Source organism: Lagopus muta, chromosome 4, assembly GCF_023343835.1.
Source record: "Lagopus muta isolate bLagMut1 chromosome 4, bLagMut1 primary, whole genome shotgun sequence".
Lineage (NCBI taxonomy): Eukaryota > Metazoa > Chordata > Aves > Galliformes > Phasianidae > Lagopus > Lagopus muta.
Window position 1 is genome coordinate 22,494,375 of NC_064436.1, and position 11,470 is coordinate 22,505,844.

At 35.8% G+C, this 11,470-nt stretch overlaps 1 long non-coding RNA gene across 1 annotated transcript; it reads right to left on the reverse strand.

Moving 5' to 3' along the window:
• Positions 1 to 215: 215 nt before the first annotated feature.
• LOC125692186 (uncharacterized) lies at positions 216 to 8,877 on the reverse strand. The gene is made up of 2 exons (XR_007376513.1): positions 8,837 to 8,877; positions 216 to 1,114 (listed from the first exon to the last, which is right to left on the reverse strand). It is a non-coding gene; the product is annotated as an uncharacterized LOC125692186 (long non-coding RNA).
• Between the last annotated feature and the right edge of the window lie 2,593 nt (positions 8,878 to 11,470).

An 11,470-nucleotide genomic window follows, 5' to 3' on the forward strand; every position in this document is an offset into this window, starting at 1 on the left:
GTTTTGATGACTTGACAAGCTTGATGTGTGAGAGAGTAAAATAGGCACACTGCTTTAAATCAGTGTGAATTGATCTGTCTTTTATACTCTTTTGTCAATATTTTTTTAACTCCTATCTGTTCTTACAAGCTACCAGAAAAAATTCCACAAATCCTATGTGGAGAAAAGTCACAGTATATTCTCTTTAAATATCAAAAATCTTTTGTGATTGTAGTCTTCTAAATATTCTTTTCTTTCTTACTTTTCAGGTCATGATGGCACTTCTGCTTAACGTTTTATATTTTGATATAGCTTTATTTTGGCATTTAGCACAGCTCAAGAATTGTGCACTTGTCAAAACAATAAAAATCTGCAGCATATATGATTTTTTTTTTTTTTAAAGAAATGTCTAACTATTCTTAACAACAACAGAAAAGAAAGTGACAATGAGGCATAAAATAAAAGTATGTTTTTTTTCCTATAGGTATCCAGTAGAAGTCATCTTAATTTAATAAGGTAATAAAAATTAAATGACAATATTTTACCTGAAATGAGGAAGTATATGTCCTAATATCTGATGGGCCAAAGCAGTAATAATTATAATCACAAAAGACACTTAAGCAGCACGATCCCAGATAAATGCATCAGAATCTTTTACTGTGAGTTACAGACTAAGCTTTTTTAGGTAGATTATTGTAGTGAGAGCAGATGGTCTCAGTTTATGCCTTTTGTTCTGCACAATTATTGATGTGGATGCTAATATGAGACAATAAGTGGGCTATTTTTTGTCTATAATTGACATTAAATGGGCAATATTGAGGAAGCATTATGACTAGCTGACAGATTCAAATCCATGTAGTTCTTACTAAAAATCACACAAGTTCAGAATGTTGTAGCCAAATTACCACCATAATTATCCCCCACAGGAAAAAAAAAAAAAAAAAAAAAAAAGAAAGAAAAAAAAAATCAGCAGGGAGAAAAATCCTTTAAGGGTATTTATGGTCTGCAAAGTACTAAAGTAAGATTTCAAATAGGTAGATGTGGCATTCAGGCATCCTTTTGTCCTCATGTACCCATGCTTGCACATGCATTCTGATGTGGACATGCTGCCTTTTCCACATAGCTATCATGGCTCCTATGAAAAAAAAAAAAGAAAAAAAAAAAACAACTAAGAATAACCCTAAATTTAATCTGGTATTTGAAAGTTTTAATATCAGACTGAAATCTATATGACTTTCTAGCTCAGAATTCCTGAGAAAGTCATTAAGCACAGTTATACATTTGACAGACGTCTTAAATTTCTCACTATCATTAATGTACAGTACTCAATAGACACAACAAGATTCAGGACATTTATAGTATGTTAAGTATTTGAACTAGATAAAACCTGAATTCAGCAGTGTGTGAAGGAGAGAAAAATAGGTAAAACATCAGGACGTGACAGTAGATTTACTGAAATCTATCAGTGGAGGTTTAATTCCAGGTTTTTTTTATTATTATTACTATTATAGTTAATGAAGACTGGTTATTCTGCTGATGAAAGTCATATTGTTCTGTACCATAAGGCAGATGAGCTATAGAAGTTTTTAAAAATATATAAACAATCATCAATAATAATGATGATTTATTTTTCCTTCTTTAGGAAGCAGCCAGAACATTTCAAGTTGAAAAAGTCAGTGTGCTCTATGAGATGAAAGTCAGTGCAGTTCAAGTAGCAGCATCACGATGAAGAACGTTTGGACTCCACAATAACAAAGTTATACACTTCAAAAAATTGCTAAGCTAATAATGTTTTAACATGATTTTGAGATAAGACCTGCATGTTAAAATGCAAGACTTTCCTACCCTGATTCTGAAAAGATAATCTGCATTTGGAACTATGTATCAGAGCTGATGTTCTGGTGCTACTAGAAAAAGCTGGTGCTACATTGTGAACAACAGACTTAGACTCTGTTAAGGTGGACATTTATCTTGTTTACTTTAGATAAGAGGTTACAAAGTACAATTTCAGGGTGTTTTTGAAAGAAGTTTCCATAAAAACCTGAGCTTAACTATTCAGTTACTATACAGGAATTTCTAATTTCAAATACCTTATGCATTCAGCACTGTACTGTAAAACATACTTGTGTTAGGTACCATGCAAACATCACAAAAGCACTTCAACTTCTGATATTCATACATTCCAGCAGCTGGACATGTTTATCCTTTGTATTCTTACGATAGCTGTATGTTTTACTAGTTCTAGTTTTTCTATTAAATTACAACTTAAAGATAAAACATATTTGCATTTAAAATCATAAGCTACAATCTATTTCTGTTTTCTCCTGGCATAAACAAGCAGAGCCTGCTTAAGTTCAGCCTGCTTAAGTTCAGATTTCAATATGCATGCGTGTGATAGCTTATTTCTCAAACAATATGCAATTTAGAAAGATTGACAGTGGGTCTTCATAAATGGATAGTATATTTATATTTTCATTGGATGACAACTAAAATTGGTATTGGGTTTACACAGCAAGATTTTGTTATTGAGAGAACTACAGAGGTGAACTGGGAGCAGAGCCCAGCATTGCCCATGACAGAGCAGAGTGGCTCCCGCTGCTCCCAGGGACCCACTGCTGCCAGACCTGAGCAGTGTGCAAAGCTGGGTGCCTGCTGGGAGAGCAGACCAAAGGAAGGGAAAAGCGCTATGCTACAGTAGCTGGGAGAGAAGAGCAAATAATGGGAGAGAAGCAGCCCTGAGAGCACCCAGGTCAGCACAGGAGGAGGGCAGGAGGTACTGGGTGCAGAGCAGCAGTCCCTGCAGCCCAGAAGAGGCCTACAGTGGAGCAGTAGGTCTGGAGCAGCATGCTCCTGGAGGATGGAGTACTCAGAGTGCCCATGAAGGAAGAGCAGAGATGAAGCATTAACGACAGACAATAGGTAGACAAGGGTGGATGGTGTTTGCATTGCTTTTAGTTTCCCCTGTTCTAGTCTGTTAGATATCCTTCTCTCAACTTCTGAGCCCTTTTCCATTCCATTTTCTCCTCTTCAAGGTGGAAATAAGAGAATGGTTGTGGTGGGGTTTAGCTGTTTGTCAAGGTGAAACTACCATATATAGACATAACTTGATAGTGTTTATTCATTGTAATGAGACATTACTTATTGAGTCCTAAAGAATTCAACTAAAATTGAAATGAAACTGCTTTGTTCTGCTTTATTCAGTTTCTTAAAGACACAGTTAGGTTAAAATTTCCTATCAAGGGAAATGCAACCTGGTTTTTCATTTGATATGCAGTGATTTACCCTGTCCATATCCTGCAGTATGATTCCATTAACTCTTGCAGGAAAGCAATTAGTGGGGGAAAGAGTGAACATAATACCTTGCCAGCCATTGCTGAATTAATTAGGGACTTGTATGCTTGTACTTTTAATTGAATCTTTATTATTTTATTCAATTAAAAATCTCATAATTTTCATATCCCAGATATTTTTCTAACTTGACTTTTTTTTTTTTTTTTTTTTTTTTTTGGAGAGTGGGTTTTGTGCACTTGAAGATAAATTATTACCCTGCAACCATGATCTAATTTATATAGAAACTGAATCTCAACTATAGGTAAGTGATACAAACCTGCTCTGGTATTTCATATGCATGTGTTTCCTCCTCACTTCACTGCAAACTGCACATCATTCAGGGACAGAATGACAGAAGGCTTCACATTTCTCACTTATGATTAACATTAAAATGCTAAGCAAGCCTTTATATATGTGATGACAGTTATGTTCTTCCTTAAGTTTTAGAGACATCTTTCATGTTTATTGAAATCAGTACAAAGAGAACATGTTTTCAGTATTTATACTTTATCATGAAGAGATTACTCTGTAGTTACTTGTATAGGATGATACATAAGCTGATATCCCAGAACAGTTTAAATAAATTTTTATTCCCTTTAAATCAAAGGGAAGATCTTGCTCTGATTTAGTTTGTACTAAGAGAAAGAAACAGATTTCAGACTGGAGTTTAAGTAGTATTCTGAGATTTTTGGAAAAAGTGTACTACACATACAGTAAAATTGTCAGCATTTTCTAGTAACATTTTCATATAGGATGGCTGTCAATCTCTTCTGGATGACCTACACACTCTCTCTATGGAGGAAATAAATTGTTATAGAGAGAAGGACTGAGTAGACAAAATTATTCAATCAGCTAAACAGTGTTATCCGTTATGCACTTACTGGATCAACTCCAGGGAATCATCAGTAAGACAATTAAGCATCTTTTACATGAGGAGAGACAGAGAGTTGAGACTGTTCAGTGCAAAAAAGAGAAAGCTCAGGAGAATGTCTATGAATACATGACAGAGTCAAGGAAGCCAAATTCTTCTCATTAGACACCACCAACAGGACAAATAGAAGCGCTTTGAATTCCACTTGAAGAAAGCACTTTTTCCTCTGAAAAATGTAGCTTAAAAAGGTCTTGAAAACTCCATCTATGAAGATATCCAAAATCTAACTGAACAGGGTCCTGTGCAACCTGCCCTAGCTAATACTGCTTGCACATGGAAGTTGGACTAAGAGGTCCTTTCCAGTCTTAACCACTCTGTGATCCTGTGACAAGTCCTACACAGTACTATGCAGTTAACACTTCCATTTGGTCTAACAATGTAAGACTTAGCAGTAGGGCATCTTCTACTACTTCAGAAGCAAATTTAGCTCTTCATTGCTTGGAAGTGTTTTTGCAACATCAGAATCAGCAATTCAGGTGAACATGTTCAAAAACACTTGAGCACAGAATTATACTTTTCCATAAGTAGAAGGCAAAAATCTTTTCTGATAAAAAAAATGTATGATGAAAAAATTTTAAAAAAATCTCAGTAACCATGTGGGAAACCTTAAAAAGATTATTTCAGTTCTCTTATGCTCCTTTCCCCTGCAACAGTATTCAGAGGTCTTTAAAGGCACCTGGTTTGGATTTCAACCTGAGGAGTACTTTTCTCTTACTTTGATGGCTCCAAACATTTAGTTTACAGTCACATGAACAAAAAAAAAAAAAAACTATGCTAATGAAATAAACATACAACTACCCTTATTAGTACTATCTGTTGTCTTTTGGATATGGAGTCCAATAGCATTCCTGTCAATTTTTACATAAAGATCTGAAGCTACTCTATATTGAATATTGAAAATTTGGATGCCTACCTGTGCGACCTGCTGTAGGGAACCTGCTTTGGCAGGGGGGTTGGACTCGATGATCTCTGGAGGTCCCTTCCAACCCCTGCAATTCTGTGACTCTGTGAATACTAAATTACAAAGAATCTGGCTAAAGGAGTCATCTAAGCTGGACTGCTTCTCAGCATACTCTGGCTACATCTTGACTCTAGAATTCCATGAGAAACAGGCACACATCCTTGCTCTGTTCCTCTCACAGTCACCAAGACTCTCACAAGTTACTCTTGTAACTTGTCTTGTAACCAAGACTCTTACAAGTTACAACTCTCACAAGTTACCAAGATTACCAAGACCACATCTCACCCTAAAAGGGGGAAGAAAAAAAAAAAAAAAAAAAAAAAAAAAAAGTCTTTCATCTTCATACCTCCATTTCCAGAGGGAAATAAAATATTTTTGGAGAAATGCTATGAAGTCATATATAAGGCAGTCATACAATCTTCACACAACCTCACTGACACAGCAGACATTATACAATGGTCTTTTACAAGTAGTAGTATACAGGACTAAACATCCACTCTAATTTCCAGTAGAAGAAAATCTGGACTTGCACATTTGCAGGGAGCAAGGTGCCACCCTCCCAGATGAAGGAAAGAGGGAGGAGGAGTCTAGGATTCACCACAGGCGGCACCTGTCTAAGTCACAGTATATCTGAGGCAGCCTAATTTCCTTTTCTTCAGTCTTCAAAGTCTGCTTACTACTCTGAGATCAAGAGTTACCTAACCAACAAAGTCCATTATTACAGCTTGATTTCTAGCTGCTTAAGAAGCAGAACCTTGTTTTCCCTTGCTTTGGAAAAATAAGATTGCAGAATTAGTTTCAAACTACACACCTCACACCTTATTTTGCATCTTAGCTGATGCAAATGAAGAAATACAAAAAGTACCTTTCTTATTCTGTTTAACAGTTCAATTACAAGGACTGTATGAAAGAAAATGCCAATGAACTATTGTTAGAATGTTTTTTCCTTACATAGCTCACACTCCATGAGACTTCAATACCTCTAACATAATGCACTTAGTCTGAAATGAGTTATTTCAAAATACAAACATAAAATACATTTGTAGAGTTTACTTGTGAGGGGAACTCTTGAATCAAAGTCCAAGAAGCACTGGAATATCTTCAAAGTAGGATATAGATACTACGTATTCCTAATACTTCACTATGTGACAATTCCATGTATTTCACTGTAGTATCTGAAGACTGACAAGAATAAAAGAAAACCACAGCCCCAGAGAAATAACACTTCTAGCTTATGAAGGCTTTCTAACCAAACATCAAGCAGCACTAGAGACGGATCAAAGCATGTGAATAAAATCTATTGGCTTTGTGGCTGTATTTTAGCATCCTGGCACTGTATTCAGTTAGTATTCACTATGCCATTCAGATAAAAGTATATCTACTTCAGAGTTCCTGTCTCCCTTTTCTTCCTAGTATAGTTGATAAAATATTTTGTATTATATTGCAAATTCTAAGCAAGACAAAAAAAAAAAAATAATAAAAGGCTTGTACACATCTAAATAGACTTCTGACCTTAGGTATCCTACTTTCTTTTGATTTTATTTATTACCATTAACCTCTAGGGAGCGATATGACAAGTTCACAGAAGGAGAAACCGAAATTCCTGTGGGGATGCACACATAGAATACAACAACTGTAACTCCTTCCAGAGTGTGATGTATATATTTTACAGCATTGCTCAGTTTAATGCCTGCGTGGAGGAAGAGGAGAGCAGCTTCAGTATAGCCTTCCTTTGCTCCTTTCCCCTAGAAATGCAATATCCCTGCTTTTTTTTTTTTTTTTTTTCCTCTCTCTCTCTGTTTGCAGTGCTATACACACTGCGGTTGTGTACTGAATCTTGGAATACCTAAGAAAGGATTAACAAAGCAGTACATTTAAGGGTAAGCCTTTCAGACTATACTGAAAAGGCATTCAGTACAAAAGTGTTGTCACTCAGTTCTTAGTAGAAATGCAGTCAGAAAAAAATTGAAGTCTTCTAGTATGTAAGAATGACTTCAAAGGGGGGAAAAAACAACATTAGAGGTTCTAGGCAATTCACAAAAGTTTCAGGACACCAGAAGGAAATGGCAGAGAGAGGTCCTATTATACTTTGTTTTCTTCTTTACAACTTTAAAAGCTGAAATGCTGTTTCAGGGACTGAAAAAAAAAAATATCAAATTCACTTTTACCCTAGGAATCTCTGGCAGCAGCTTCTTGAGATGAGCAAGACTGCCTAGTAGCCACCATCACAGAAGGACAGGACTCTGGTCCTCACGCTGACATTTTCTCTAGCCCTTTTAAACCCTTCTAGCAATTGCCAAATCCTTTAATAAGTCTTCACAACACCATTACCCAGGGGAAAAAAAACACAAGAGGATAATTATCTGAAATTATCTCATGAGTTAATTACATTGTGAGGTGATCAACAGGCACAGGGGTCTGCAAAGACAACTAGTGAGACTGTCGTCTTCTAACAACCACTAACTTCAGCTGCTCTGGAAGTCATAGCATGTTGTCTGATCAGATTGGATAGAAGAGAGCAAGATGAAACTGGGAGTTGGTGGAGCACTTGCAGATTATCTCTACTGTCTATACAAAAGGATCTGAAATCCCCCATCACTAAAGTCAAGTGATTAAACAATAAAAAGTGAATCTTACTACTAACGTAATGTTTTTATTAATTATAACTACTTCCTAAACTAGAATGCGTGCATGATTAATATGAATAGGATATTATTAGGATGAAAATCATGATTTTCAGATTCTAAGAACAGTTAAACACTGTGACTTTGTTGGAATTTTTTTCCTTATTACTTTACCCATTAGCCCTATGTTGCACACATTTTCCCTACACATACAGTGCTAACAGCAAAGACTATACGTTGAAAAATACAATTAATATAGCTCCAGTGCTAGTAAGAGATTGTAAGCAAATCTTAATGGGCTGTAGTACATTTCTGGCTCTATTCCCAAGTTCAACATTCAACATTCAGCATTTCACTGACGTGTTTTCTCACCAAGACAAAGTTAAAAATGCTCCTGGCCTTCATGATTTGAAGGATTAAGTTCCTATTTTGACCAGAGTTGATTGTATTTCCAACTCTCCCTCCCTGAGGAAAAAAGTTTCATCTTTTTTTTATTTACAGCATAAAATAAGCATACTTTTTAAACATTGACAGTAAACTTTTATTTCATTTTCTTATATATTTAGAAGTGATATGACTCTTTTGCTTATGTTGCCTGTCAAATGAAAATGTTTTGAAAGCACATATGTATTAATTTAGATGCTGTGGCACATTAATGGTATTTTCTGGTTAAATCCAATCTATTACTCTAACTTCATTTGGACTCCTAGCTATTCAGTATAGCCCTACCATACAGCACAGGAAAAAAAAAAAAGTAGCAAATCAAAGAATGAAGGCATTTATCAACACTATAAAAATACAGGCTGTCAAACCTTACGTATTAGTGCTTTACAATGTTATTTTTTCCTTCTCTATTGCTTATCTGCCTAATTTTATTAGCATAAATTAAACGAAATTTTGAATGAACATATGTATAATCAATGAATATTAAGATGCTATAATTACAAGATAAACAAGAGAGTTAGGCAAAGCAGATTATGACAACAAAAAGAGAATAAATAGAAAGCTTACCCATATCCTGGGCTCACTTACAAAATTCCAGCAGAGCGAATCATCAGGAGAGATCCCTCCCCCTTTGTAGTCAGCTCTTAAATGGGTCTAGGAGGGGTAGAGCCAGGAGCAGCACAGGATTGCCTTCACCTGTGCTCCTCTGGTTGACTCATTGCTCACCTCAGGTGATCAATCAGAGGTTCAGGCTGTGACTCAGCAGTTCCCATACAACATATTTGCAGTTGCTCTCCAGAGCAAACTAAATGAAATCTGCCAATTCATTTTGTAAGTAGACCCTGTTTACTTTTTACATTTACTTCATATTCATTCTACTTTCAGAAGTTTTGCAGGTGGCTGACTACATACAGACTTTGGAGAACACTAGAATTATTATCTGAAAAATATTCCCGTAGCCACATTCTCACTGACAACTATGCATATTCATAAGCCCTGGGGAATTTGCACTGAGTTCTTCACACTTAGTTTCATGCACCTCTCCTCCCACCCCAATCTGCACAGAGACAGGATTGTCACCCATTTCCATTATCAGAAATACTCCTCTACCCAAAGAATATTCTTTGTCTTTAGCAACCTTATGTTGCCACACTAAGTACATTACACAAATATTTGTCTGGAGAACTACCTCTATGGGCATTGTCTACTTTTCTAGGATCACAGATTTAGTAGCTTGAATAATGGGTACAATTTGAATGTTTAAGTACTGTAAATATCAGTGTTTCTAATCACAATTACTTGTGTGTTAGCAACATTTTATGGAAAAATAACGGAAAAGAAAGCAGTAGTTTGGGAAGTAGAACAACGAATGCTCAGGATTATACCCCAATAAAGATTTGGTGTCACAAAGATGTCATTTATTATAGATCACCAAAAGCCATCTGTGTAAGGACTTCTCAATGCTATTTTTTCAAAATTATATAGATTTTGCAATATAATACAGTGGATGGAACCATACTAGGAACATTGAAAGAGATATGTCTAACAAGTTATGAAATATATTTGCCAATAGGTAACACATCACCAGTCAGCTTTTAGAAAACCAACAGTGGTATACAGTTTCCTGCAATAAAGGTTTATTCTGAGCAAGCAGTATTCTGAGGTCTACTGAGCAACAGCACAATAGAAGTTAATCTGCAATCCAATCATTTTATCTGATGACCACAGAGTACTAAACAAATAACAGAGGCTAAACATCAGCTCTTCATAGATGTTCCAGATGGTCAAGATAAAGGAAATGGAAGATCACAGAAGATGATCTTTCACGTGAGTTGATTCACAGCATCTGACATCAGTCTCCTAAGAACTTGCATGAGGAGCCTGGAAAACGAATACCTAACATCTCCACAGATTAATAAAATACCAAGAATAACAAAACACCAAGGCCCTGCACTTGTTTGCAGTCTCAGGTGTTTTAGAGTTCCTCAGAAGATTCTAACCACAGAAAGCACCTCAGCTCCTTGCATCTTGGACAGGAGAGACTCATGTGCCAGCATTCTCAGCAGTGATGCAGTAATTCGCTTACTGCTTAACTGTGCTTTGCATTACTATAAGAATTGCTGGAGAGGGAAAGTAGAACTATTGACATGCTTGCCTTGTGTAATTTTTGTGTTCTAGAGTAACATTCTGCAGCAGATTGCACTTCTGTACAAGTGGCTCTGTAAACTCCTGCTCAATCTCTCCACTTCTTTTAATTCAGTGGCATGCAAACAGACACTGCTTCTTAAAATATAAGTTTCATTTTTCTTTTCCCTTTCATTTTTTTCCTTTCTTGGCAATGTCTCTTTGTCCAATCTACTCAGCTTTACACTTCAAATACTGCTAATTGACACCTATGTTTTGGTACACTGTCCCTCATGAAAAAAGTCATATAACAAATCAAAGATTACTTCATTTCAGTTAACCTTCACCCTAAAGAAATTCCCCCCCAGAGCATATGCACTAGTAAGTATCTGAAGCACAATTTTTTTTTTAAACCATATCCTTTCCAACAACAGCCTTAATATTAGATTTTGTAAAGTCATCCAGAACATTCTCCATTGTTTCTGTAAAGAAAATTCAAACATAAATAAGATCAACTGTAACTGCTGGAAGTAGTTTGTAAGTAACTACTGACCTTACAGGAATGACAGCAGAAAAACCTAAAGAAAGCAAGCTGAAACCTTTCTCTCTAAATTCATTTTCCAAGATAAATATATTTTGATACAATCAAAGAAAGAGTACAAATAATACTCTATCTTGGAACTGAAGTTTGGTAACAGAAAGGGAAGACAAATGGGACCACAACTGAAGAATGAGAGTCAAAGTGAAACTGAGTTGGTCCTGGCTGATCAGACCTTCTAAGGGATGGATAAGACCTATTTCATTGTCAGGCTGTAATACATTCTATAGTAATATGATAACACATATCTCTAAGAGTTTATCCCACACTGCTCTTAGTAGTTCATATACTCAGGCCTCCTTACTCCTGTTTGGTTTTTTTTTTTTTTTTTTTTTTGTAGATGTGTATTTGCAGCAGTTTCTGGAGCAATAGTTCTTTGAAAAGTGTGTTTCCATCTCTCTTCAAGTTCTTTTGAAAATACAGATGGAGATAATTCTATTTCAATTCAGATAATTGTATTTTTGTTTTCATATAATACA